The 27,583-nt window shown below is 47.3% G+C and overlaps 1 protein-coding gene across 2 annotated transcripts in view; it reads left to right on the top strand.

Annotated features, from left to right (window-relative positions):
• LOC146856590 (volume-regulated anion channel subunit LRRC8A-like) overlaps positions 1–27,583 on the top strand; it is a 276,776-nt gene that overhangs the window by 53,072 nt on the left and 196,121 nt on the right. Inside the window, exon 2 of one of the 2 annotated variants that reach the window (XM_085650748.1) lies at positions 5,918–6,044. The exons of the other annotated variant lie outside the window; for it this stretch is intronic. The gene's annotated coding sequence lies outside the window, so the exon portion shown is untranslated. The remainder of the gene's footprint in view (positions 1–5,917; positions 6,045–27,583) is intronic. 2 annotated transcript variants of the gene reach the window in all.

Genomic DNA, 27,583 nt, shown 5'->3' with positions numbered 1-27,583 from the left:
TGTTTCACTGTTTTGGTACTTTTACGTGCTTCACACATGTTCCTTTGTCTAGGCCTGACTGCTTGAAGCAACAGCTACCCAGGTTTCAGCTAAAGGTTTTACAAACAAGCCTTTTTTGTGAGGCTTGGGCTTTAAGAGATGACATGGCACTTTGGACGCTCACCTCTAGAGAGAAAAGCTAGACTTATATATGATCTATGATATATGATCTAGGAAATTCAAATGTGGCGCTCTTTTCTGGAGTTAATGTTATGATTTTGGGAAATGGTACCTGGACGATCACCCCTAATGAGAAAAGGTATACTTAAATAAGATCTAGGAAATTCAAACACGTGCTCCTTTCTAGAGTTACGGTCATAAGACTTGGGGCATGGTAGATCCTTTGCCAGGGAACATTTGTAATTAGTTCTTCATTAAATTTATTAATGTAGTGTTGGCATTTTTGCTTTGTGACAATTAGATATCGATGAATTAAGCTTTCCATATATATTGGATGACTTTTGGTAATATCCAGTTATATGGGTGAGTGTCCAGATTAAGATGCCAGTACTATTTGGAGACAGAACAACACCTGGGACACCCCCGCGCCGCACGGCCACCAGCTGCTGCGTGTGCCCCTTGCCTGCCCTCTGCCTCGCTGCTGCTTCGTCCGCCGGCTGCCGCCACTGCAGTTGTTTGTGCCCCTGCCTTGACGTGAATCTGTGCCTGCTTGGTTTAATTATCTTTTTTTCCCCTTGTTTATCGTATTTTTGCTTGCTTTGTGGTTATTTCATTTTCCCCGTGTTGCTCTCCGCCCCGCTTTTGCCTTCTGTAACCCTCCCCGCTCCCGCCTCCCAGCTGCTCCGCCCACCCTTGTCTTGACGTGAATCTGTGCCTGCTTGGTCTAACTCTCTTTTTTTTCCCCTTGTTTATCGTATTTTAGCCTGTTCTGTGGTTATTTCTTTTCCCCGTGTTGCTTTCCGCCCCGTTTTGCCTTCTGTAACCCTCCCCGCTCCCGCCTCCCAGCTGCTCCGCCCACCCGCGCACTTCGCCTTAAATGGCGACCGTGCGAACGCGCAGCGGCCACGCGCAGCGGGTGCGCCGACTGAGCGCCGAAGGTGCGCCAAAGGTAAGCCCGTCTGCGCCCGTCCGCGACCGGATCGCGTCCAGCGCCAGGACCCCTGGCCCACGAGGACCCCGACCTACCCGCCTGACGTACTCCGCCGCCACCCTCATCGCTCTCAACACCGGCCGACTCCCGAATTGCCACCAAGCCACACCACGATGCACCCACGGACCTTTCAGCTGCCACGCCTGCAAGTTCTCCTGCACCCAGACCAGCCGCACACCAGCAGCACCCACCTCAAGTGCATCCTGCTCAACACCCGCTCCGTCCACAGACACGCCATCGAACTCTGGAACCTCCTAGACGCCACAGCCCCGGACGTTGCCTTCCTCACGGAGACCTGGATGAACGCCTCTTCAGCTCCTGACATCGCCATCGCTATCCCAGAGGGCTACAAGATCGTCCGGAGGGACCGAAACGCCAACCAGATGGGAGGAGGCATCGCCATCATCCACAGAAACACCATCCGGATCACGACCAGCACCGACAACACCCTGACCAGCGCCGAACACCTGCACTTCCAGATCCACACCAACCCGAACACCACCCTCAGAGGCACCCTGATCTACCGACCCCCTGGACCACGCACGCAATTCAGCGAGGACATCGCCGACTTCGTCAGCCCGCATGCCCTCCCCTCCGCTGACTACATCCTCCTGGGAGACCTCAACTACCATCTGGAGAACAACAACGACCACAACACCAGCACCCTGCTCGACAACCTCGCCAACCTGGGACTCAAGCAACTGGTGTCCACCCCCACCCACCTCGCCGGACACACACTCGACGCCGTCTTCTCATCCAGCACAGACATCCTCTTCAGCCACGCCACAGAGCTTCAATGGACGGACCACAGCTGCGTCCACTTCACCTTCAAGAGAACGACGACCCACCAACACCAGCAACAAGCCGCCCACAGAAGCTGGAACAAGATCACAGCAGACCAGCTCGCCACCTCCCTGAGCCAGCACCCTCCTGCCAGCTCAGCGAACCCCAGCCAGGCCGCCGACAACCTCACGAAGTGGATCAGCGACTGCGCGGACGAGCTCGCCCCGCTGAGGACCCCGCCTGGCAGACCCGGCAGCAAGAAGGCCCCATGGTTCACCGACGAACTCAAGTGCTCCAAGAAGAACCTCCGAGCCCTTGAGAAAGTCTGGAAAAGGGAACCGACACCGGACAACAGGACCTCCTACAAACTTGCCACCCGGAAACACCACCAGCTGATCCGCGCCGCCAAGAAAACAGCATTCAAGGACCGGTTGGACAACAACGCACACAACAGCAAGGAACTCTTCAACATCGTGAAAGAGCTCTCCAACCCCAGCGCAGGAAACAACGACATCACCCCATCGCAAGACCTCTGCAACTCCCTCGCTTCATACTTCCACAACAAGATCACGGACATACACAGTAGCTTCAACAACCAACCATCGCACACCATGACCGTTCAACCACCCCCACCCACCACCACCCTCCACGCCTGGACCCCGATCAGCACCGAAGACACCACCCGCACGATGAACTCCATCCACTCCGGATCACCGACCGACCCCTGCCCTCACCACGTCTTCAACAAGGCCGACGCTGTCATCGCACCCCACCTGCGAGACATCATCAACACATCCTTCGACACCGCCATCTTCCCCGAGAGCTGGAAACACGCCGAACTCAGCGCTCTACTCAAGAAACCAACAGCGGACCCCACCGACCTCAAGAATTACCGCCCCATCTCGCTTCTCCCGTTTCCAGCCAAAGTCATCGAGAAGACCGTCAACAAGCAGATGGCCGCCTTCCTCGAGACGAACGGATCCCTCGACCCCTCACAGTCCGGCTTCCGAGCCAATCACAGCACCGAGACCGCCCTCATCGCCGCCACCGATGACATCCGAGCCCTGATGGACAATGGAGAAACAGCGGCCCTCATCCTCCTAGACCTCTCCGCGGCATTCGACACGGTCTGCCACCGCACACTAGTACGGCGCCTCAGCAACATCGGAATCAAGGACAAGGCGCTGGAATGGATCATCTCCTTCCTCGACGGAAGAACACAGAGAGTCCGCCTTCCACCGTACAAGTCAGAGGCCTCCGAAGTCATCTGCGGCGTCCCACAAGGATCATCTCTGAGCCCCACCCTCTTCAACGTCTACATGAGCCCCCTCGCGGCCATCGTACGCAAACACAACCTCAGCATAATCTCCTACGCCGACGACACCCAGCTGATCCTCTCCCTGACCAACGACCCCGCCGCCGCCAGAGCCAACCTGCACGAAGGGATGAAAGAGGTAGCCGAGTGGATGACGACCAGCCGCCTGAAACTGAACTCGGACAAGACGGAGGTTCTCATCCTGGGCTCTTCACCCTCCGCCTGGGACGACTCCTGGTGGCCTCCCGCCCTGGGCACCGCACCCAAACCGACAGACCATGCACGCAACCTGGGCTTCATCCTGGACTCCTCCCTCTCCATGACCAGGCAGGTCAACAACGTCTCCTCGGCGTGCTTCAACATCCTACGCATACTTCGGAAAATCTTCTGGTGGATCCCCACCGAGACCAGGAGGACCGTCACCCAGGCCCTCGTCACCAGCCGACTGGACTACGGTAACGCCCTCTACGCCGGTACCACCGCCAAGCTCCAGAAGAGACTCCAGCGGATCCAGAACGCCTCAGCCAGACTCATCCTCGACATCCCACGATCCAGCCACATCTCCGGACATCTGAGAGACCTTCATTGGCTCCCCGTCAACAAGAGAATCACCTTCCGCCTCCTCACCCACGCACACAAAGCCCTACACGACCAAGGCCCGAGCTACCTCAACAGCCGAGTCAACTTCTACGCTCCCACGCGCCACCTCCGATCAGCCAACCACGCCCTCGCCGCCGTCCCCCGCATCCGAAGAGCGACTACAGGAGGAAGGTCCTTCTCCTACCTGGCCGCCAAGAACTGGAACTCCCTCCCGACCGACCTGCGCCGGACCCAAGACCACCTCTCCTTCAGGAAGAAGCTGAAGACCTGGCTATTCGAGCAGTAGCGGCACCCCCCCCCCCAGCGCCTTGAGACCCTACGGGTATGTAGCGCGCTTTATAAGTGTCATTGATTGATTGATTGACTGATAATAATTGATTTTGCCTCACACCTGCTTTCGCTTAAGTAGATACCGTGAGGGCAGGCATGAAAACACTGAGAAATGGATGCAGAAGATTATTCATGTGCAATGAATACGACCGAGTGAAGGTACTCATTGTGATTAATTTCTAAGCATGTTAGAGCGTTAAAAGAGTAGGGAAGTAGATGGATGGTAGTAGGAACGTGGGACCACTCTGGTAAGGTAATGTATCAGGAGTGAGTGGAGAACCATTACCGAGGTTATGTGCCAGATATGTGTTGGCATGTTAACCAAAGTGGATTATTGCTGGTGGTTTTATTATTTTAAATCTAGCGCTTGGTATTTGTAAAATGATATTAGAGCACATAGTTAGCTCTGAACCTTTAAGTCACAATTTTTTTGTGAGAGCATTTGTGCAAATACTTGTTTTTAAGGATTGTAAGATGGAACAATCTAGGGAAATACATTGCATGCCTTAACCACGCATTTTTTACCCTGTATCTTTTTACAACGCTTATGCTTTTACAAGGTATGCCATTACCACGCATTGTTTATATATATAAAAACAATGCATGTGTGGGGGGAGACCCCCCACACCCACCGACTTACCTTAAATGTGTGGTAAAGGCATGCGTTGTAAAAACATACAAGTGGTAAAAACATGCCTGCTAAAAAAAGAGTTGTAAAGGCACAACGTGGTAAAAACCTAGTTGTAAAGGCTGTTTCCCGTTTTTAAGGGTGTGATAAAAGTTACTTAGTTGTGTAATAATAACTAGCTATTGTATGCAAGTGTAACCTGAAGATGAGTGGTAATACCTAGATATACAAGTTATTGACAGACTAGACTAAGATGGTGGCATTGCTTGGAGTTAGGGTACTATATGATACTAACTAATCTTACCTCACAACTGCTTTGCATTAAGTAGCTACAAGGAGGAATGTATACAGGCAGAAAGAGATAAATCTTTAATTCCTTTCAAAACGGAGTTGCAAGACTTTATGAATAATGAGTGGGACAAAATGAAGGTACTTTTGGAAAGGTTATTTTTTTTTCCACGTTAGAGAGCATGAGAGTAATAGTTATGAAATTAGGAATGTAGGGCCGAATAGAAAATGTAAAGTGATAGGAATGAGTCAGGACCAGTCTTCATATGCCATGAACTGGTTGTCTGATGGCGGGTTTGCTGACGCGATTAATCACAGTGGTTCTGTAAAGCAGTGTGTTTCGCTTGATAGAAAAAAAATCTTAGTGTTTAGGAGATACGAAGTAATATTAAAAAACAAGGCAAATGATAATCCCAAGTGATTACAGTCAGAGCTGGGGATACATCCTTTCACTTTGTTACTTTGATCTTTTTAGTTGTAGGTTGCTGAATAATGGAACAAGTAGGCTGCCAAATCTATAGAATGTGGCATTCCCAAAGAAGGTGAATAATATCGGTTCTTGCCCTGTGGACTCCTGTTATGGTAGAAATATACTTGCTAGAGTGATGAGACCACCGTAGAGCCTGTGAATGTGAACATAATGAAGGTGTGCTTTGCCATCTGCTCTCCTATCTTAAAAATGACTTTTTAAATGTATTTCTCCCTGTGAAATCCTATTCATAGGAATCTGAGGACATCTACTATTGGATCATATGAGTAATATATAAAGATAAGAGTTTATGTTAACCTGTAAGTTAAGTATGACTGATTATCTTCTCTTTAGGAGCACTTGGATGTCGGAATGTAGATGTGCATTGGATAGATTATCAGAATAATGTAGATAACCAGACAGAAGTGGAAGGCAATGCAGGACGGCATGCACAGATGAACAGAGGTCACCTATTGGACAGGTAGTGATTAGTTCACATTTTAGGGTGGTCTTAACATTGTTTGGGAGATTCCCCATGCATTGATGTTGTGATTCACACCCATATACCTTGAATAGTGGATGCTTTGAGCACTCTGGCGAACCGCAAATGTAAATGACGTGTGTTCTGTGCATTGCTTTGAGGCAAAACAAGATTAAAAGAACTTGGCACTATGAGGGACTACAAATATTGAAATATTAACTTAGTGCTGGACTCTGATTGATTTCCATTTTTTGAAAACCTCGTTGGTGTGAATGGTGGACAACAAAGTCCTGAGGAGACCTAAGGTCGAAACATCGACATACTTTCCCATATGGTCCAAGAATTTGGGGGGAAATAAACAATACCATTGGGATTTGTACAGTGTATTATATATTTTGTTTGCATTTATGTATGTAAACGTGAGCACTGCATCACCTATAGTATTATATTCACTTTCTCACACTTTAATATACTGTATGTTGACACATGCTTAATATTGCAACTAATATATATTGTGTCATTCCTTTGGGAGTCCAGAATCTTTAATGAGTGCTCTTGACGTCAGGTATCCTATAGTAATTAATTGTTTCAATTAATTATTGAAATAGAATTGATTCTGAAATACAATTTAGGTCTTTCAAAGTGGCAAACTTAAAGCTCTACATCAGTGAGTACCACAAAACATTTGTGATGTGTGTATATATAATAGTTACCCACGTCCCATGGGCGTATAGGGTGGTTCTTGTTGTGTCTAATAGTACTAGAATTGATGACCTCACTCGTCACAGGAAACATCTATGGCTGAAGTGCACATGGTATAACTTAAAGACCTAGAGACTGAGTAATCTAAGCTGATAAAATATATACAGGATTGTTTGACATCCTTCCTGTTTCATCGTGGCATCTCTGTTAGTTTGGATAGTGAGACTTTCCCTAACAAAGATTAAGGAGGTTTATTACGTTTGGGTTGAGCACTGCAGAGACTCCATATACACAGCTCAAACCAGATCCTTTGTACCTGCAAACGTTGTGTCTTGTTGTCCTCCATCGCTGCTATATCAGTTCACACCCAACTCCCCCACAAGCCCACCAGGAATTATTTCCACAACACATGTACATGTTTGTTGGTTTTTGGGACACTCGATTTGGTTACCTCTTTACATGACACCTGAACCTCTCAGTGTGCTGCCAGCTACTCAATTTATTGAAGTCATTTTACTCTATTTTGGTGCTTCTTCTCTGGGTCAACTACAGAAATAGTCTTACTCACTCTGTGGCTAAAGCTTCATATATAGCCTACAGTGGTGGGTTTGCGTGTTCCAATTGTTATTGTATACAAACCCTTATTAGATGTTCTGTGTTCTGTTTTAGGTGGTTGAACTGCAAATTTGGGAGCATTCAGTAAAGTGAATTGGTTCCCTTGTTTCACCCTTCTCAAGCCCTTGTTTCCTGTCTGCCAGGTGTCTTAAACATAGTACTGGCTCTTGTACTAATTGCTTATGTTCAGGCTTAAGTGAGACACTGGGTTCGCATTGGTTTCCACCATAATTAATCTTAATTTGCAGACAATACCAACAAACAAAACCAACTATACCAGTAGTGTACACGCATCCAGACATCTACAATGACTCAAACAAATCCCATACCAACCCAACAATGTATTTCATCAGATGAAAAATGCAGCCTATACACAAAGTGGAACAGGGTAAATGCACTTGCTGTTTATTGCACTACCAAACAGAGTCGATTTCAGATGGCAATCTAGGTGATTAAGAGTTCAGTGGTAGAGGGCTTTTTAATTGTACTCTTGTTTGAGAGGATGCCTACTGGCCTTCTCCACGAAAAGATATTTTCTTATTATGCATAACGTAGTGTGGTGAACTAGAACATTGTGTACAGGATAACTTGTTCCCCACTAAGTTGGTGTGTGCATGATGGCAGGTTCCTGCCAGGATGCCTTCGTTCTTAGTTGACATGATAACCTGTAGATCATTTGTTCTGTGGGGCTGTGACTAAAAGTGAGCTGTCTGGCTCATTTGGGTAGACTCACCAAGCCTTCCTTGTAAACGATGACCCAGAAGATAAGATCAATTACATACAATAGATATCTCTAGTTAATACGCAAATATTCCACATCAAGAAGAATTGGACTAAATTAAACAGATTTCTTTACTTCTGTATGCTTTTGCCCTTTGCTTGGGAGAGAAACTCAGATTGTGTAACATTTAGCTGTTTGGGCAATGTAGCAAGTAAGTGGACACTTTTGGATCGGATGGCCTTCTTTCGTATGTATTTTTACTACAATGGATGGCTGTTTTTCTCTGACCTTGGAGATCAATCGCCCTCCATGTTCTAATATCTTCTGTTTGCTCTGCATCTGTTGACCTTTTCTATAGTTATGAGTGCCTATACTCCCCCACACACCTCCCCCAGGAGATTTGTATTCATTTGGCGTCTGTGCGTCTTACTTTTATCAATCTATGAGGGGTAGGGCATGTACGCTGTTCGTGCAACATGGAGAGAGTGGTCCTGCTCTCAGTGCTTGGTTTGGTTATGCTGACTTTACAGGCTTTGCAGTCAGTGCTTAATTTGTAAGAGAAAAAGTGCCAGGGCCTAAAGTGTTGCTCAGAAGCCTGTGCCAGAGCTGTTGAATGTCGGGAGTAACAAGGGTGTGTATTGGATTCCAGATCATGCCCTTTAGTCCAACAGCATAAACCCCTTGCCTCTTTGTCTCACTCTTGCAGGTTCCTAATTTCTCCCTTTGTCACATTTTTTTCCATTCTACTATTCACCCTTCTTCCCACTTTTATTTTTTTCTCTCTTGTTTGCTCTTGGTCAAAGTAAGATGAGGGAAAATAAGTCCTGGTCCCAAAAATGAGGTATACCGACTTTGCCCTGCCCCCGCTGCGTGCCAAACAAGCTTGGTAGATGGAGCTGGTGAAGCCCTTCTCGGATGAGGATTGGGAGCTGGCTTGTTTACTGGTTCGTAGGGTCTCCAGCAGTGGGTCGGAACAGCGTTGACCCACTGCTCTGATAACAGAAGAAAGGAATAATAAAATGATAATACCCCATTCTTATCGATTTATTTTTCACTATGGGGCTAGGTTAGGGTGGGGCTGCGGTCACAGGGGGAGAAGTGGTTTGCACTCCTTAACTGTGCATGACTGTTTGGCAGGCCCTCTTGGGCCGACCAAACAGTCATGTGCAATTTGCATGTTCCCCACCAGGCTGCATTACACAGCGTGGTGAGAAACATGCCCAGGATCCCATTCCCTGTCTGAGCGCCAAACCACGGCCCTCAGACCTATCACAACACTGCATTGCAGCATTGTTATTGGTTACGGGGAGGGAGCCTGTGTGCTTCCTGCCTCGCCGAAGCTGAGTAGAAGGTATCGTGGGAAGGGACTGAAAAGGAGGAGAGACGGCGGCCGCCAAAAGGTAAGTTTTTTTATTTCATTTTTATTTTATTTTTTGTTTTCTGCCCCCCCACTCCCAATTCTCCCCAACACCCCCACCCTGCAACCTCTGTTCCCTGCCAGCCTGCCAGCAACAACAGGCTTAAGCTTAAATATTTCAATTACCATTATCTGACATATATTACTCCTAATGGCCTCAGCAAGATTTATCCAACGCGGGAGGCCAGGTGCCCCACATGCGGAGGAGATATCGGCTCCTTTATAGAAATAAAGTTGTTCCCAAAAAAAAGTATCAGTAGGTCCCACCTGCAACCACTAACACAAATGAGGCTCTGGCTCTGCATAGAAGTAGTGATCTCTCATGTACTACCATCCTCTGCTGGTAGGTTTAGTTTCTTCCTTTTTGATTCCTTTCTTCATTGCTGAGTGGGATTTACCTTTATGACTTTTAATTTCTCTTAGACTGATATTCGTTCTGTTTTATCCTTCGTTGAAGTACATAGAAGTAGTGATCTCTCATGTACTACCATCCTCTGCTGGTAGGTTCAGTTTCTTCCTTTTTGCTTCCTTTCTTTATTGTTGAGTGGGATTTACCTTTATGACTTTTAATTTCTCTTAGACTGGTATTCGCTCTGTTTTATCCTTCCTTGAAGTGCTGCTTCTATTTTTGTTTGTCCTTGGATGGCTGGATGCTGTTTCACAGATGGTTGCCACGTTCCATTAATACGTCAAAGGACTCTTCTGGTGTTCTTTCATACCCAGAGAAGGTGATTTTTTTAGATGACTTATTTTTGCCTTACTCTCCTCTTTCAGGTGGTTGGAGTCCATAAAATGATTCCTGTCCCTCCCTTTGGCTTTAATTTTTGCTGCTCATCTCTTGGCTTCCGGTTATTATTTCTCAGAACAAATGTTTCTGCTGTATTCGGCATACGTTACTGTCTAGCGTTCTACTCTTTTCTCCTATGCATTTCTCTATTAAGGTTGTTCGCTAGGGACCAGGAGTGTGAAGGAGCCATTACTAAGATTAGGCTTGCACCTTGTTTTTGTGATTCTTCTGTTTGAACGCAACCAATCAATCATGAGTCTTGTTTTGTTTCTTGTGATGCACCTCTTGTCTGGCCCTGCCAAAGGTTGGATGGTTCAACCTGACTGGCTTGGCGGTAGGCTTTTGGCCGATCTACCTCCATGGCATACTGCTTCGGTATCAGTTCATGCAGTGAGAAATCTGCCTGTGACAGTATCCATTAAAAGAAAGGTAATTTCATTTGATAATCTTTCTGGTGAAAACTCCATCTGCCTGCAGATTTGTGACATATGTGACTGTTTCTCCACCCTGACAAGTGGTTACTGTGTTCACAGTAAGAAACAGAATTGGGGGTTTTTTGCGCCGCATTCTCCGAAATTCATTAGACTTGTCTCTTCTTGTGCGGTTGGGAGAGGGTGGAAAGGGACAGAATAAATGGACAAGAACTAATGTCAGAGACTGGGTGGCGCCATATATGGTGCTCTGACATCACATTTGGAAGGTGTTGGAGTTGATTTGTAGCCATAGGGCTATCTGTTGGTGCAGGAGAGCTATGTCAAAGTATTTCAGTTTAAGCTTGACACCTGGAGAAGATTCATGAGTGGGGAATATGCAAGTAGATAGAGTATCCATCAATACGAATTTTACCAAAAGCTCATAACTTTTTCATTTGCTCCACCTACACTCCTTTAAGAAAGCAAGAGAGTGGAGAAGATCAAGAAAATACCCCTATACATTTCTGGAAGACTACTCTACACTTGAATCCAGAATATTGCAGATATTGGAGCGGATAAATAAAAATATAACAACCTTAAATTCTAAATTTGCCAGGCTTTTGGAATCAGGAAGTCACTAGTGAACATGGTGAGACAAATTGTAATAATGAAACAGCCTCATAAGGAATTAAAGAATGGAGAATGCAGGATAAAATCACAAAATAAATGCGGGTGTGACTGTTGATGGTCCTAAGACAGTCGAATATACACTGACCAGAGAAAGGCACCAATAGGAAATGGCCCTGGACCAGGAACTTAGGAGTTTGCTAGATGAGAATGGAAAAGAAGATCTGATAGGTATTCTGGCACAATGGATGTCAGGGGAGCTTGAAATCCTGCAGAAACTAACCGCAGACATTACTCCTGAGGTCTTGGAATCAGCACCTTAAATAATTGGAGAAGGATGCAAAACAATTATCTGGAAATTGTGGGACTTAAAAACAAAGGATTGTCTGCCTGAGACAGTCATACAAACAGCAAGCTGCAGATGAACTGAAACACATTCTACTTTTTCCCTGAAACCGTCCAGGTCAAAAAACTAGAAGAAGACAAACGGTCCTGCATAAACCAGAATGTGAGTCCAGTGGTGCTTAAACAACGGCCTTCCTTTTACGCATTAAGCTGAGCATAGGAGAACCTAGTAAGAGGTACGCATTCTGAAATGTGGAAGGTGCGCGGAACCTACATGCAGCTGTGACTGGAGGGCAGATCACCTATGCATTGAAAAGGCGATTTGCTTTTTGTAAGTTGTCAGTGACAGCAAATGCACTGCATGTCACTCTGGATGTAATATATAAATGCGTCACAAGAAGAGGTTTGAACTTATAGTGCGGTAGAAGATCTTCCTATTAAAACAGCTGGGAAATGGAAACCTGAGTAACTAAAGGATGTTGGAGCACAGGCCACACCTTACTTGTCCCCCACCACCCACCCCTACTCTGTACCATACACCTGGGGACCCAATCCTTGCGTTCTTTACTCAGAACTCCGCCCCTCCTCTCTCTCCACCGGGCCAAAACAACCAATATCTGCTCTACTGTCTAGATCTTTTTGTGGCTTAAAATCTGTTCACCACACATAGTCGTCATATTCTTCTGCATCAGTAGTTCCTATCTGTTACTGATTCTCCTCCAGTGAGAGTTTTACATAGAGATGACTTCACAACACTCAGTGATGTATTTGTAAGAGGTGCCACTAAGCTTAACGTTCCTATCCCAACGACCCAGCTAAAGACTTTAGTCATCTTTGGGACTCTACACCACCATTCTGTTTTCCCACTGCTTCCCTCGGTCCAGGATTTCTAGAACCTGCTATGGAGTTGTTCCTAACTCAAGCCACAGCAGGGGCTGCTCCAGAAGAAATACAAGCCGCCTGCATCAGACCCTCTTTTCCTGCATGTGAACCCACCTCCTGATTTTATTGTAGTGGCTGCTGCAAGGAAGTATCATCCCACTTCGCCATTTTCAACTGTACCTCTTGTAAAGGAAAGCCAGAAAATGGACGCAGTTGGTAGTACCTTTTTCATGTCAGCAACTACCATTAAGCTGGCAAGTGCCACTGCCCTACTTAGTCCATACAATAGGTCCTTGAGGAGACCTGAACAATTTGAATGAGAAACTACCTTGTGAAAACAAACAGGATTTTTTAGAGGTACCACAAGAGGGGGGATGATGTTCTGCAGTCAGGTTATTAGTGCTACTGATGATTCAGCTACACCTGTCCTGCTGTCATGGCCTGGCACTTCGTTGCACCTCCTACTTCTACCTCAGCCACTTGAAACCTGAGGTTTGACACAGGATTTTAACATTCCTTACTCTGGAACCACTTTGATGGGGCCATTGCAGAAGACAAACTAGAGAGACTCGGGGCCAAGACGTAGACATTGTAGGCTTTGGGCTTTTAGAAAAATTAAGAAGGACAGAAAATGTCAATACAAACCTTATGACCAACATTACCAGCAGCTTGACATTCAAGCCAATTGACGACTGCAACAAAACCACAAACAGCAACAACATCAAAAGTGCTACCAAATTTGAATTTCTTTTATTGATATAGACCTTTACAGAGATCTACAATATTTTAAAATAATATATACAAATTATTCAGATCCTTAGTACCACGATATAAAAAAATACAATGTATACAGAAGAGATTATTATTCATAGTTTAAACATCTCTAAAACAATGGAAGAAACGCTTTTCAAAAACTAAACACTTTATAACATACAAATTCATCTGGTGGAGGTCTTATTAGCGCAATCAAATCCATAGTTCTAGATATATTATATTTAGTGCAAATAAGTTTTAAAAATCGGGAGCGTGCTTCGACCAAAGAACTATTGGGACAGACAAATAGGGCATGTACCAAATCTTGAATGCCTCCACTACACAGATCACAGTGGCCGGATTTATCAAATATACCGCCCAATGTTTTGTTATATCTGCAACGCCTAACCTTATGGTCTAGAGTGAATCCCAGGTATTTTGGGGTCTCTTTGTACTCCACACTGGCTAGTGATAACTGTTGACAATGAAGCTTATCCATTTCATAGCTCAATCACGGAGTAGATTTTTTCCAAAAGAACTTCAGGAGTACTGGAGACCAAATTTGTTAAAGTTTCGTAGAGCATTAATTGTGCTCCTAAGCAATCTCTAGATTTTCTTTAAAAGTATTTTCCCTGAATCAACCTTAAAAATGTCATGACATAAAAGCGCTCTCAATGTACCTTCAGGTGCATGCAGTAAGTTATAGGCCCATCGGCCAAGATTTACCAGGGCTCTTGTAAATGCACTCACTATCCCTAATTCCAGTAGAATGCATGAACAGGTGTAGCTTGAGTTGTAGTAGTAATCATACGTAAGAGTTTTCCCTCCTTAAGGTTTAAAAAGCCCCATCTTTTTATAGGAATGTATTCTAACCCATACTTTAATATAGGGGTAATCTTTGTTCGATACATTTTTAGGATGTCTGAAAAATGTCGCCTCCCAGTGGATGAATAAAACTGTTTTATTGCACTAAGATGGGCTACCATTTTTAATTCAGTCCGTTGAAAATGCAAAGCAGTTCCAATAGACTAGGTGAAAACTCTTTCTAAGTAGGTGTAAGTAGATACTACTTCTACTGGAATTCCTCCTAATATCCAGGTAAAAGTGCTACCAGCCTCGCAAGTCCTCGAAAGGAAGAGGTGGCTACATAATACAAAGCAGACATCTCAGTCTCATGGGGAGTTACTTCATTCGGAGGTCAGCACCCTTCTGAACAAAAATGCAGTGTAATTGGTCCTTCTGTCCGAAAAAGTAAAGGGAGTTTACACCTGTTACTTTCTGGTTAGAAAAAAGGGCTCAAAGTGGTTCTATCATCCCATTCTACATCATTAGAAAACACTTCATCAAATATACACCCAAAATATTACTGACTCTTGTTCTCACAGCCAGGATTTTTACCTGTGCTATACATGGTAAAAGACCATCGGCTAAGGTTAGTCTCCTCAGGGAGGAACTGTCCATATTAAAGCCTGACCTGGTGTGTCTGCAGGAGACTCATTTAGCTATCTCAGAGTCCAGCAATTGTGGCAGTTTAGGATACAAGATTTTTGTTCTATCTGGTACTAACTCTGCTAATCATGGGGTTACACTGCTCGCGCGTAAGATTGTCTGAAGCATCATGGACTGGTGAAGCAGCAGCCTCTGTGTTCTATAACGACTTACAAGAGAACATTAAAGATGAATTATCCATGGTCATTATCGACCCACTAATACTGTAGCTCTGATTAATTTGACGCTGCAGATTGAAGTTGTGAGGAAATGTGTCTTTTTGCATGATCGCCTCCACTGTTTTCAACTGATGCTGCCGGTATTTTCGACTGAGAATACAGAGACCTTCTAACCAGACCTCAGTGCCAGTGCTTTGACCGTTAAAAGTGTAATGTATGATTGGCTTATACCCAATTGGCATAACTTTACTTACATATACGTCCTTAGTATATGGTACCAGGGGTACCCAGGGCCTGTAAGATAGCGTCCCACCAGGGCTGTAGCACTTATTTTCCACCCTTGATGTGACAAAATGAAAATGTGTCAACCACCTTGCCAATGTACACTGGCAGAGCAGTTTTAAACTGCTAACTTGACTTTGGCATTTAACCTGATAGAAAAGACCAAACCTCCATTTTTAATATACATCAATCACTCCTACAGCAGGTCTATCGAGCCCTAAAGCTCGGTACTGTATATTAAAAAGTAGAACAAATATTTTTATATCCTAAGAGTAAAACTTCCAACTTGTTGGTTTTTCTGTGGAAAGGCCAGTAGCCCTTTTGGCATGTACAGGATTACACACTGGCAACTCAGCTTTGCTAACTCTTGAACTAAACTGCTAAAGTTGGACATTGAATTAATCAAACCAGACGATGCTGAAGATGAATTTAAATCTAACTTTTAAGCAAAAGCAACTTTGAGAAAGTTGCCACTTTGTTTCCCAAGTTTCCAGTGGCCAGTCACAGATGCTAGCCACAAGACAGCTGTCTCCTCTCCTGGGGAGAATTGTGAACGACTCCCAGGAGTGGGAACAATAGAGGTTTCCTTTTGGAAAAGATTTCATCTCTCCCTGGCAGGAAGCCACACTGGGCAAATGGTGGACACACATGAGAGGGACTGCTCTTTTCTTTAGGTAGAAGTGTTGGCATCAGGGACAGGGAGGGGAGAAAAGTTGTCAAAACCGTTTTTTCCGTGGACATATAGCCCTCCGGTAGCCACGTGCTAGGGTGGGCTAGCCAACTTCATACACTGAGAGAGGGGTTCTGCCATCTTGGGAGTGGGCATAATAGTGCACTCTGAGAAAGCCAGATGCCAAACTTTGCAGGAAGCTGTCACCAGGCGGGTAAGGACCTGATCGCCCATTGGCTAGTAACCACCACATCTCCAGCGGGCACTTTCTGGGCATAAATACCCCTGACACCCAGACCTCACATCACATCTGGATTGGAGAGAGGTTCGAAGAAGGACTACCCTGTTGTTCCGTGGACCTGGCAAGAGTGGCTGCACCAACCACTGGACTGCACCTGCTGATCTTTGGGCAAGCAAAGAGGGGACTATGCTTGTGGTGTCTGGCTCATGCAAAAGTCACTCCCGAGCTCCAGACAGAAAAGGTGAACTCCAAGAGTTAGTTGGCTGACTTCCTGTTACAGCACCTGGGCCACAAAAACTGATGAAGTCATTCTGGCAAGTCAGTAGCCACATTCCTTGATTGCCACTGACCGCCCACATGTCTCCTGGAAGACCCAGGCCCAACTCTGCTGGGTCTGGTAGAGCTTTCGGAGTGCAGTTTGGTCATCCAAGATGGACACTAGCCTCCACCAAAGGGAACTACTAGTTTTGCTGTGCCCAGAGATTCGTAGTCCCGTGGCAACTGGACTTTAGCTGGACCAAAGAGGACTTTGAGGGACACGGACTTGTGTGGCGAAAATCACCTCACCACGCCTGTGGACTGAGGAATAAACCCTAGGATGTCCCCTGTCGACCACACTGCATAATCAGTATCCTGTATTCATTGCATCGGAACCACTCCGTTAAAGTCTTTGACGGTTCGCCCAGTCAGAGCCTGGAACAGGGGTCTGCTTTGGTGAAAATGTGGCTGTCCTACTACTCCTTTTTGGCCCACTGACCTTCCCCATGTCTGAGCAGTAGCCAAACACAACTCTTTAATAGTTTTATAAGGTTTTCAAACTTTGCCGTTACCAGTGCTTGTTGGAATTTTGTAGTGATTTACAATTTTTTTTTAATCCATATCTCCATAACCCTCCGGTGGATTTTGTTTATTTTGGTGGCTACAATTCCATAAAAATAAGATCTAATTTTATAAATTGGTATCAGATTTCTTTCATGTTGCATGGTTTTCTCATTTCAATGTTATGGTACTTCTAAGTTCTTTATACTTGTTCCTTTGTCTAGGCCTGACTGCTTAAATCCACAACTACCCAGGGTTGAGCTAAAGGTTTTACAAACAAGCTTTTTAGATCTTTAAGAGATTACATGGCACTTGGACGCTCACCGCTAATGAGAAAAGGTAGACTTATCTAATATCTGGGAAATTCAAACATGGTGCTTTTTTCTAGAATTACGGTCAAATGATTTTGGGAAATGGTATTTGGCCATTCACCCCTAATGAGAAACGTAGACTTATATAAGATCTAGGAGATCGAACATGGCATTCCTGTCTAGAGTTATGGTCATGAGACTTTAGGGTATGGTAGATCTTTTGTCAGGGAAACTTTGTAAAATTTATGGGTGTAGAATAGGCATTTTTCTTTCTGACAATTAGATGTACATGAATTAAGCTTTCCATATGATGATTTTATCATGTACTTTGTACTTTTTTGATTATTGATTAATAATCAAATAAAGTTGTCCTAGCCCCGTGATATAAGTCTCTGTAAAATAAATTGATGTCCGTAGATTTTTGTTTTTGATTTTTGTTTCTGTATGATAAGAGAAGTAATTTATCTTGGGTAGACATTGCTAATCTGGGGCAAATTTTACTGGATGACATTTTAAAAAAGGCAGACGTGTTGCAGTGATGTTGTAATATTTCCGTAACCAAGAGACCTATATACTTCATTTTGTTGTCAAAACATAGGTTTTGAGGGTCACGGAGAATAATAGAGATAGAAAATAACTCCTCAGAGCAACCCTTCTGCCATTTTCCAAAATGGAAACTCTATATTGATGTGTTTTAGCCATCATATTGGTAATTTATTTTAAAACCATTTTTGTTTCAGGATTTCCTTTGATTCAAATTCATAAACATGAGCCAAGCAGGTGGTAGCAGTGTATCTTTACCTCCTGACAAAGTGTTGCTAACTACAAAATCTGAGGACTCCTTCAACAAAGAAAAATGTGTCATATGCCAAACTAATCCGAAAGAAAAGCTAACATTAACTGCAGCTGGTCAGAGGAGAGTTTGAGAAGCTGCAGAAATTCAGCAAGATGAAGTTCACAAAAGATTGAAACTGATGGGTGAAGAGGATCAAACATTCTATCATTGTAACAACAAGTGCTATAATGGAAAAAAAACCTGGAAGAAACTTGTCAAAAAATTGCAGAAACCAGTGAATCACAACAAGAATCAGAGTCTTCTGGGAAAGCGATGACTGTCAAACCCAATGCCCATCTACTTAGGAGACATATGGTTACCCTTCATCCAACTCCAACAACTGATCAGAAAGCACAGGATCTTCAATGTGTTCTCTGTGGTTTAGCCACAGCAAGGGCCAAAGGACTGATGAAAGAACAAAGTGAGTCTTAAAGAGCAAACATGTTTTTATCTGCAGCTAGTTTCTTCCAAGATGAAGTTTTCAGCCGAGTAGCTGATGTAAACAGCAAGGTGAATGTATTTGTAGTGGACATGTATGCCCACCCAAACTGCATGGTGCATACATTCTAAAATATGAATGTACAATGAGCCTTCAGTTAAGTTTGCACTCTTTAAAAAAGCAAATGAAGTTTCAAAGCCACTCTTGAGTGTTGGTTGCGGGTTCACACTCAGCAAGATCAGAGACATAATGGTGAAATTGGGATTTTTCTGGTGAGAATGTACAATGACATAATTCATTTTTGTCAGTCTAACAAAAAGATTGAGCCACTTATGGTGTTCTCAGATGATTTGACTCCTGAAGTTCTTGCTGCCAAAATAAAATCACAGGATACAGTAAAATCAGCAGGAAGCATTTTAAGAAATGTCCTGAAAGATTTAGATTTGGACTTAATGACAAATTTTGTGATGCCCCCGGGCTACGTAAATCATGGGAGTGAGCAAGAATTCCTGATGTTGTCTTAACATTTTTTACATCATTGTTTAATATCAGCAAAGCAAAACTGTTACAAACTAAAGTTCTTGAGTTTGGAAAAGAAGCTGACAACGTTGGTAATGACTTTGACGGTATAAGCTAATAAGTGGAAGATAATCCCATGAACCGACAGGTTTATGCTGTGCAAGACTGCTCTCTTTTCCAAATCATGTTTTATAAATTACATTACGGCAAGAAGAAAACTCCGCTACTTATGATGACCACACAATCCATGACAAGTGCAAAAGTAGAGAGCTAATCCCTTCAATGAATAGGATTGGTGTATCAATTGCTGCACTTGATAATTTTGATTTTGAAGACCGCTCATCTTTGTCTGGAACATCCACTAAACATGATACTGCCATGGGCTTTTTCAAGACTACCAATGAATTAGCTGCTGGAAAACAAGCTATGTAAGTTGTAGGAATAAACAAACAAAGCTGTAAACTTATAACCCAACTGCCTTGTGCAAAATCACTACACAACTGAAAGGTGCACCGTTGCCCACCCATCCAAGGTGTGGGTTTTTTGTTTTTTCTTTCTCCTACTATCACACTGTGATTCACGCTTTTTCTTTATTTCTACTTTGTTGGTCGGCTGAAGGTCACGTGATTTTATCTTGAACTGCACTGCGAGGTTTGTATAAGTAGACTCACCTGAGGAAAGTTGGGAGGGTTGAGCTGAGTTGGTAAGTGAGAATCAAAGAGGACTTTAGCACCGCCAGTTACATCACTGACAGCTTGAGTTTAAACCACAGTCGAAAATGTTCCTGTTTAAATTGTACGTTTCTTTTTTCAGTAATCGTCATGTATATTGTTTTATTCTGGACGCATTTTGAACACTGGTACTGTTAGACCGGTCAGCCCTTTGGCAGTTCCCTCCTCATTTTTATTAATTTTTGTCCCTTGTCCCCTTCTCATTTTTTCTGTCTATCAAACTTTTTAGGTGCTAATGTAGAGGTTCTGGGCGCTTCACCCTCACCACCTGAGGGAAAGGCGCAAGGTGCTCCTCTGAGGAAAACTAGGGAAGGGAGGTGAGATTCTAAAATGGTGACACCAACTGTCACCTCAGCACCTGGACCATGACTGCCATGGGGGTTTCCGGAACTTTCTGGGCCCTTCTGGCAGGTCAGGCCCAAGGTGATAAATAGAGGTGACAGGTGAGCGGCCATTTTAGAAGAGAGCTGAGTGGCCGGTTAGCCAGGAGTAAGGCACCTGAGTGGGGAGGTGGCTGCACTGGGCAGGGATTGACAGGTCTCAGGGTCTGCACAGTTCTCCCCGCCAGTGACATCACCCCCAACCTCTTGACCAGTCCCTGTGGGCCGCCAGTGACTTGGGGCACGCGTTCCAGGGAGGCCTCTAGGGAGAGTGAACCCCTGACTACTTGGTTCACAGAGAGGGTCATTGCTGTAGGTTTACAGCCCTGTTATTGACCGGGATTCCTGGACTGGCCTGGAGGTAGCCACTCTCTCTGACAAGCGAGAAGAGGTGGATGAGCTTGAGTCCCGAGAGCCTAGCTGACCTCCGCCCCCGTTCCTGTGAGGGGACCGGCATCCGTCAATTCACCACCTTTTCCCCCCCACTCCACGAGACCCGTCCTGAAATACGGACTGACACCCCCCCCCCCCCCAGTTCGAGGGAGTACCTGGGGTCTTTCGGCAGGAGTCGCTGCCGCCGGAGGGCCTGGAGTGAGGAATTGGCCCGGGTGTGTGGAGCGGGTGAGCAGCGCGTCTGGCGGCCTGAGGAGACCCATCTCCAGGAAGTGCGGGAGGGGAAGGCTGTGAGGCCGAGGTCCTCATCACGTGCGAGGGGCCTAGCGCCGCCCCGCAGTTGCCGGACGGAAGCCGAGGCCGCGCCCCCGCAAGACGCACTGATCCTGGCGTCGTGGGAGCGCCTCCTGGCAGTAGCGAAGAAGAGAGGCTGTCGCTCGTGAGGGGAGAGAGCTACATAGGGATCCCTTGTGGGGGGAGGCTGGAGGGTGTGCGCAGGCCCCCAACCCCCCTTTTTGAGTAGGGATTCCTTCTTCTTATTCAGCCTGCAAGCTTCGTTCCACAAAGTGAAGGGAACGCGCCTCCCAACAGCGGTGGACCATCCACGAGGAGGACCTCAAGAGTGACAGTAAGCGGGGCCCATACCGAGGGGAAGCCAGGGGCCCGTAGTAACTACAAGCACCTCGTCCCAATCAAGTTGAGGGTAGGGGATAACGGGGCGAGCCTTGCCAGCGAGAAAGCCTAGGGTTACTGCCATTCGGGGATAGTTTAGCTTAGTACTAGGGTATCCTAGAACTTGCCTGTCTGTAACAAAGTTGGCTGCCAGCAGTTTAGTGAGCCCAGCTGTCAGGGGAACCTCATTTAGACCGGCGGGGACGATATGAATTGCCAGTGTTCTTCAGAGCGCAATTCGTGAGGAGGTTGACAATCTCTCCAGAGCCCAGGCGCCGGGGTGGGGTTACCTAGAGGGTCTATAGATCTGCTGTGCTATAATTACCCCGAAGGGACAGTTATTGTGAAATGTAATGACATGGTTTATCGTGAAATATGAGGAAATGTGTTATCCTGAAATGTAATGACATGGTCTATCTTGAAATATGAGGAAACGTGTTATCCTGAAATGTAATGACATGGTTTATCTTGAATGGAGGGAGGCGTTCACCTTATGATGTGATGAAATGTTTCATTCTAAAAGTTTAAATTAGAAATCCAAGTTCGCAAAGAAAAGATAAAGACCTGGTAAAACTTAAACTTGACTGGTGTAGTGTTCTTTTTGAGTGGTGCTGCGCTAGATTGGAGCTAGGTAGGATGCAAGTATGAGAGGCCAAGTAGAGATGTAAGCCTGTTGACCGTGAGCCAAGCTACCCCTAGGACATAGGTCCAACAAGTTGGTGCTCAGCGGTGGGATTACTTACTCAGTGCTTGCATCCGCTTAGTGGCAGTTTAGCGTGCATCACCACCTACACTGGATTGTTTTGGCTGGAGTTTTCTCCAGAGTGTTTTCCTAATTGGAGGTTTTTAAAATTGTCCTGTGTATATTCCCTTTCTTGAGTAAAGTTCTTGTTAACTGTGTTGGGGTCCCATCTGGTTGGATGGAATTCGAATTGGGTAGGCTGGAGGAGTATACAGTGGCCCAATTGAAAGAGTTCTGCCAGGGACGGGAGGTATTCTTTAAGCAGGGGGCGAAGAAAACAGAGCTCCAAGCAAGCTTAAGAGCCTGGGTTATGGCCCACCCTAGCGGGAAATGGGAGGAAGAACCAGGACTAGACCTCCTAGAAGAACCAGAAGTCCTTTTTCCCCCTGGGAGCGGTAATATGGACGTTGGGTCCAGGGCCCCATCAAGGGTGGGAAGTAGCGCCTCAGGGGGGAGCTTGTCCTCTGCGGATCTAGTTGACCGAAGGGAAGAGAGGCAGCTTAGAATGGATCTGGCCCGGTTAGAAAAGGAGAGGGAGGAGAGGAGGTTCCTCCATGAGCTCCACTTAAAAGAGTTAGAGCTCAAAGCCCTTCAACTTGGAACCCCCAGCAGTCCTAATGGTGGCAGCATACCGAGGGAAATCCCGAGAGAGTCCAGGCCCTACCTGCCCAAGGATGTAGTTGCTAGCTATGGTATAGGGGATGACATTGTAAAATGGCTGGCTGCCTATGAGGTTTCTCTAAGAGCCCATGGGGTCCCCGAAGCTCAGTGGGGGGGTGGCCTGTATAGGTATATGCCTCCGGTGGGGAGGGATGCCTTGTTAGCGCTAAAACAGCCAGACCAGACCAGGTACCCCGTCATGAAGGTAGCCCTAGTGAGGAAATTTGGGCTGACCCCTGAAAAATTTAGGCAGAGGTTTCGGGGCAGTCAGAAGTTGTCCACTCAGAATTGGGTGGACTTCTTGGACTATGCCAGGAAGGCCTTAGAGGGCTGGGTGCAGGGCAGTGATGTCAAGGACTATGAGGGACTGTACAATTTAATTTTAAAGGAGCACCTCCTCGAGAAAAGTTTTCCAGAGCTGCGTCAGCACCTGGTAGACAGCAAGCTAACTAATCCCAGGAAGCTTGCAGAGGAGGCGGATATCTGGGCAAGTACCCGGGTATCCTCAAAAGGGACTGGAGGGAATTTCCAAGGGGCTGGACAGGGCACCCCCCAGAAGAAAGAGGGGGGAGACAAAAAGAGGGAGTTCTCTAAAGGCCCCCAAAAGAGTTCACAAGGGAGGGGAGTAGGATTCCCCCCTAAGGTTGGCCCCCACAAACCCCCTTATCCTGACCGTGGTCAGCAGCCTAGGGTTGTCCGATGTTATGAGTGTGGTGAGGTTGGGCACTATAAGGGGGATGCCAAGTGTCCCAAGAGACCACACCCTCCCATTGGAGGAAAGACCCCTGGGGTGGCGAGTGTAGTGCTTGGGGAGGAGTTGCCCCTAGATAAGGGAGGTGAGTGGGCAGGGCTAACCCTAGTGTCCTTAGGGGATTGTGAGATGGTTCCTAAGACCCAGATGCCCTTGAATACTACTAAGTACAGGCAATGGGTCACCATCAATGCCCAGAGGGTGGAGGCTCTGAGGGACACAGGAGCCAGCATGACTATCGTGAGGAGTCAGCTGGTGTCCCCAGAGCAGGTGGTTCCCAATGTAGTCCACCCGGTTGTGATGGCTGACAACCGAGAGGGTCACTATCCGGTGGCCCAGGTTCCCTTTGAGTGGGGAGGGGTTGCGGGTCCTCTACGAGTTGCGATCAGCCCTGCCATGCCGGTCGACTTCCTGTTGGGAAACGACCTTGAACACTCGGCGTGGAAGGAGGTTGAGTTCAGGGCCCACATGGAGATGTTGGGGACCCCTGAGTGGACGTGTGCCCACACTCGGTCCGTGACCACCCGAAGAGGGGATTCACAGAGGTTGGAGCCTGGGACAAAGGCCCAACCAGCTGCCGGAAAGGGTAGACGGGGACAGGGGAAGCCTGCCCCGGCATCTGACCCTCCAAAGGTGGATGGGGCAACTGAAGTGGTCCCGGAGTCTACGGAGGGGGATGTAACGTCCCTGGAGGGCTTACCTACCCCTGCAGACTGGCAGGTGGAGGGAGGATCTACTAGGGAAGAGTTTTGTCGGGCCCAGAAGGAGTGCTCTACCCTTGAGGGTTTACGGCGGCAGGCCGAAGCCCAGGCAGCGGGTAACGATTCGGGGAACTTCCACATATACTGGGAAGATGGACTCCTGTATAGCGAACCCAAGGCTCCGGTGCATGGTTCATCCCGGGCCTTGGTAGTTCCCCAGCGTTACCGAGCCTTCCTATTAGGACTGGCTCACGAAATACCCTTGGCAGGACACTTGGGACAAGACAAGACCTTTGCTCGACTTGTCCCTCATTTTTACTGGCCTCAGATGAGGATTACGTCCGATACTTTTTGTAGGACGTGTGTAACCTGCCAAGCTAGTGGGAAAACAGGGGTGAAGCTGAAGGCTCCCCTGGAACCACTGCCTGTCGTTGGTACCCCCTTTGAAAGGGTGGGCATCGACATTGTCGGGCCATTGGATCCACCAACGTCTGCCGGTCACCAGTTTATCCTGGTTCTGGTGGATCATGCCACACGGTACCCAGAGGCTATCCCTCTGAGGACCATTACTGCACCTGCGGTGGCAGGGGCCCTTATGGGAATTTTTACCCGGATGGGATTCCCCAAGGAAGTGGTGTCGGACAGAGGTACCAACTTCATGTCGGCCTACATGCGGGCCATGTGGAAAGAGTGTGGAGTTACTTACCGGTTCTCCACTCCTTATCACCCCCAGACTAATGGTCTGGTGGAAAGGTTTAACAAAACCTTGAAGGGCATGATCCGGAGTCTGCCCGAGAGCCTGCGGAGGAAATGGGACGTCCTCCTACCTTGTTTGCTGTTTTCGTACAGGGAGGTACCACAGAAGGGAGTGGGCTTCAGCCCCTTCGAGCTGTTGTACGGGCACCCCGTGCGTGGACCCCTCAGCCTGGTGAAGGATGGATGGGAAAAGACTCCCAGAAAACTTCCCCCGGATGTGGTGAGCTACATGCTGGCCTTTCGTAGCCAAATGGCTAGGTTGTGGAAGCAAGCTTCTGAAAACCTAGAAGCCAGCCAGACGGTCATGAAGGAATGGTATGACCGAAATGCTCACCCGGTGGAGCTGGAGCCTGGCCAGAAGGTGTGGGTGATGGAACCTGGAGAGCTTAGCGCCCTCCAGGATCGCTGGTCAGGTCCCTTTGAGGTGGTTGAGAAAAAGGGCAAGGTTACCTACGTGGTAGATCTTAAGACCCCCAGGCAGCCCCATCGGGTGCTCCACGTCAACCGCCTCAAGCCTCACCAAGAGAGACCCGAGGTCACGTTAATGATGGTGACTGATGGGTCAGAGGAAGAGGAAAGTGAGCCTCTTCCCGATCTGTTTGCGTCCCAAGAGAAGGATGGATCGGTGGAGGGAGTGATCCTTTCACCGTCCCTAACTCCTGAACAACGGAAGGACTGTCGCCAGGTACTGGAGCAGTTTGCTTCCTTGTTCTCCCTTATCCCGGGAAGGACTCCTCTGTGTACCCATGACGTGGACACAGGGGACAGCCCACCTGTGAAGTCCAAGTCCTACCGACTGTCGGATAAGGTGAAGGCTAGCATCCATGAGGAAGTTACCAAGATGCTAGAGCTAGGAGTAATTGAGCCTTCAGGTAGTCCCTGGTCCAGTCCGGTGGTACTGGTACCCAAAGCTGCCCCACCGGGCACTACCCCAGAACTCCGGTTCTGTGTGGATTACAGGGGACTGAACTCAGTGACAAAGACAGATGCTCATCCTATCCCGAGAGCGGATGAGCTCATTGATCGGTTGGGAGCTGCCCAATATCTCAGTACCGTTGACCTTACATCCGGGTACTGGCAGATCTCCTTGACGGATGGAGCGAAGGAAAGGTCAGCCTTCTCCACACCCGAGGGTCACTACCAGTTCTGTGTGATGCCCTTTGGGCTCAAGAACGCCCCTACTACGTTCCAGCGATTGGTGAACCAGGTCCTCTCTGGAATGGAAGCCTTTTCAGTTGCGTACCTGGATGACATTGCTGTCTTCAGCCGCAGCTGGGAGGACCATCTGTGTCACCTTCAGTCCGTTCTTCAGGCTTTGCAGCAGGCAGGTCTGACGATCAAAGCCAGTAAGTGCCAGATCGGGCAGGGGTCGGTAGTGTACCTCGGTCACTTGGTGGGTCGGGGTAAGGTGCAACCCCTCCAGGCCAAGATCGAAACCATCATGGCCTGGGAGCCCCCCAAGACACAGACGGAGGTCCGGGCCTTCTTGGGCCTCACTGGTTACTACCGACGCTTTGTCAAGGGATACGGTACCATCGTGGCCCCCTTGACTGAGCTCACTTCCAAAAAGCACCCTCGACGGGTGATCTGGACCGAGGGATGTCAACAAGCTTTTGACACCTTGAAAAAGGCCATGTGTGCGGCACCTGTTCTCAGGGCCCCTGACTTTGCCAAGGAGTTCATTGTCCAGACGGACGCGTCGGAGCACGGTATTGGGGCAGTGCTGTCGCAACTCAATGATGAGGGTCTAGACCAACCGGTGGTTTTCCTATCTAGGAGACTACTCCCCCGGGAACAGAGGTGGAGTGCAATTGAGAGGGAGGCTTTTGCGGTGGTGTGGGCTCTGAAGAAGCTGCGGCCATACCTGTTTGGCTCGCACTTCCTGGTTCAGACCGACCACCGGCCCTTCAGGTGGCTGATGCAAATGAGGGGCGAGAATCCTAAGCTGTTGAGGTGGTCCATTTCCCTACAGGGGATGGACTTTAGGGTGGAACATCGCCCAGGAGTGGACCACGCCAATGCTGACGGTCTCTCCAGGTATTTCCGCCTTAGTGAAGAGGACTCCCAAGGGGTTGGGTAGCTCTCCCCACTTTCAGCTGGGGGGGACGCGTGTTAGACCTGTCAGCCCTTTGGCAGTTCCCTCCTCATTTTTATTATTTTTGTCCCTTGTCCCCTTCTCATTTTTTCTGTCTATCAAACTTTTTAGGTGCTAATGTAGAGGTTCTGGGCGCTTCACCCTCACTACCTGAGGGAAAGGCGCAAGGTGCTCCTGTGAGGAAAACTAGGGAAGGGAGGTGAGATTCTAAAATGGTGGCACCAACTGTCACCTCAGCACCTGGACCATGACTGCCATGGGGGTTTCCGGAACTTTCTGGGCCCTTCTGGCAGGTCAGGCCCAAGGTGATAAATAGAGGTGACAGGTGAGCGGCCATTTTAGAAGAGAGCTGAGTGGCCGGTTAGCCAGGAGTAAGGCACCTGAGTGGGGAGGTGGCTGCACTGGGCAGGGATTGACAGGTCTCAGGGTCTGCACAGTTCTCCCCGCCAGTGACATCACCCCCAACCTCTTGACCAGTCCCTGTGGGCCGCCAGTGACTTGGGGCACGCGTTCCAGGGAGGCCTCTAGGGAGAGTGAACCCCTGACCTCTTGGTTCACAGAGAGGGCCATTGCTGTAGGCTTACAGCCCTGTTATTGACCGGGATTCCTGGAC

This window comes from Triturus cristatus, chromosome 4_1, assembly GCF_964204655.1.
Source record: "Triturus cristatus chromosome 4_1, aTriCri1.1, whole genome shotgun sequence".
Classification (NCBI taxonomy): domain Eukaryota; kingdom Metazoa; phylum Chordata; class Amphibia; order Caudata; family Salamandridae; genus Triturus; species Triturus cristatus.
This window is presented reverse-complemented; position numbering and strand designations above follow the sequence as displayed.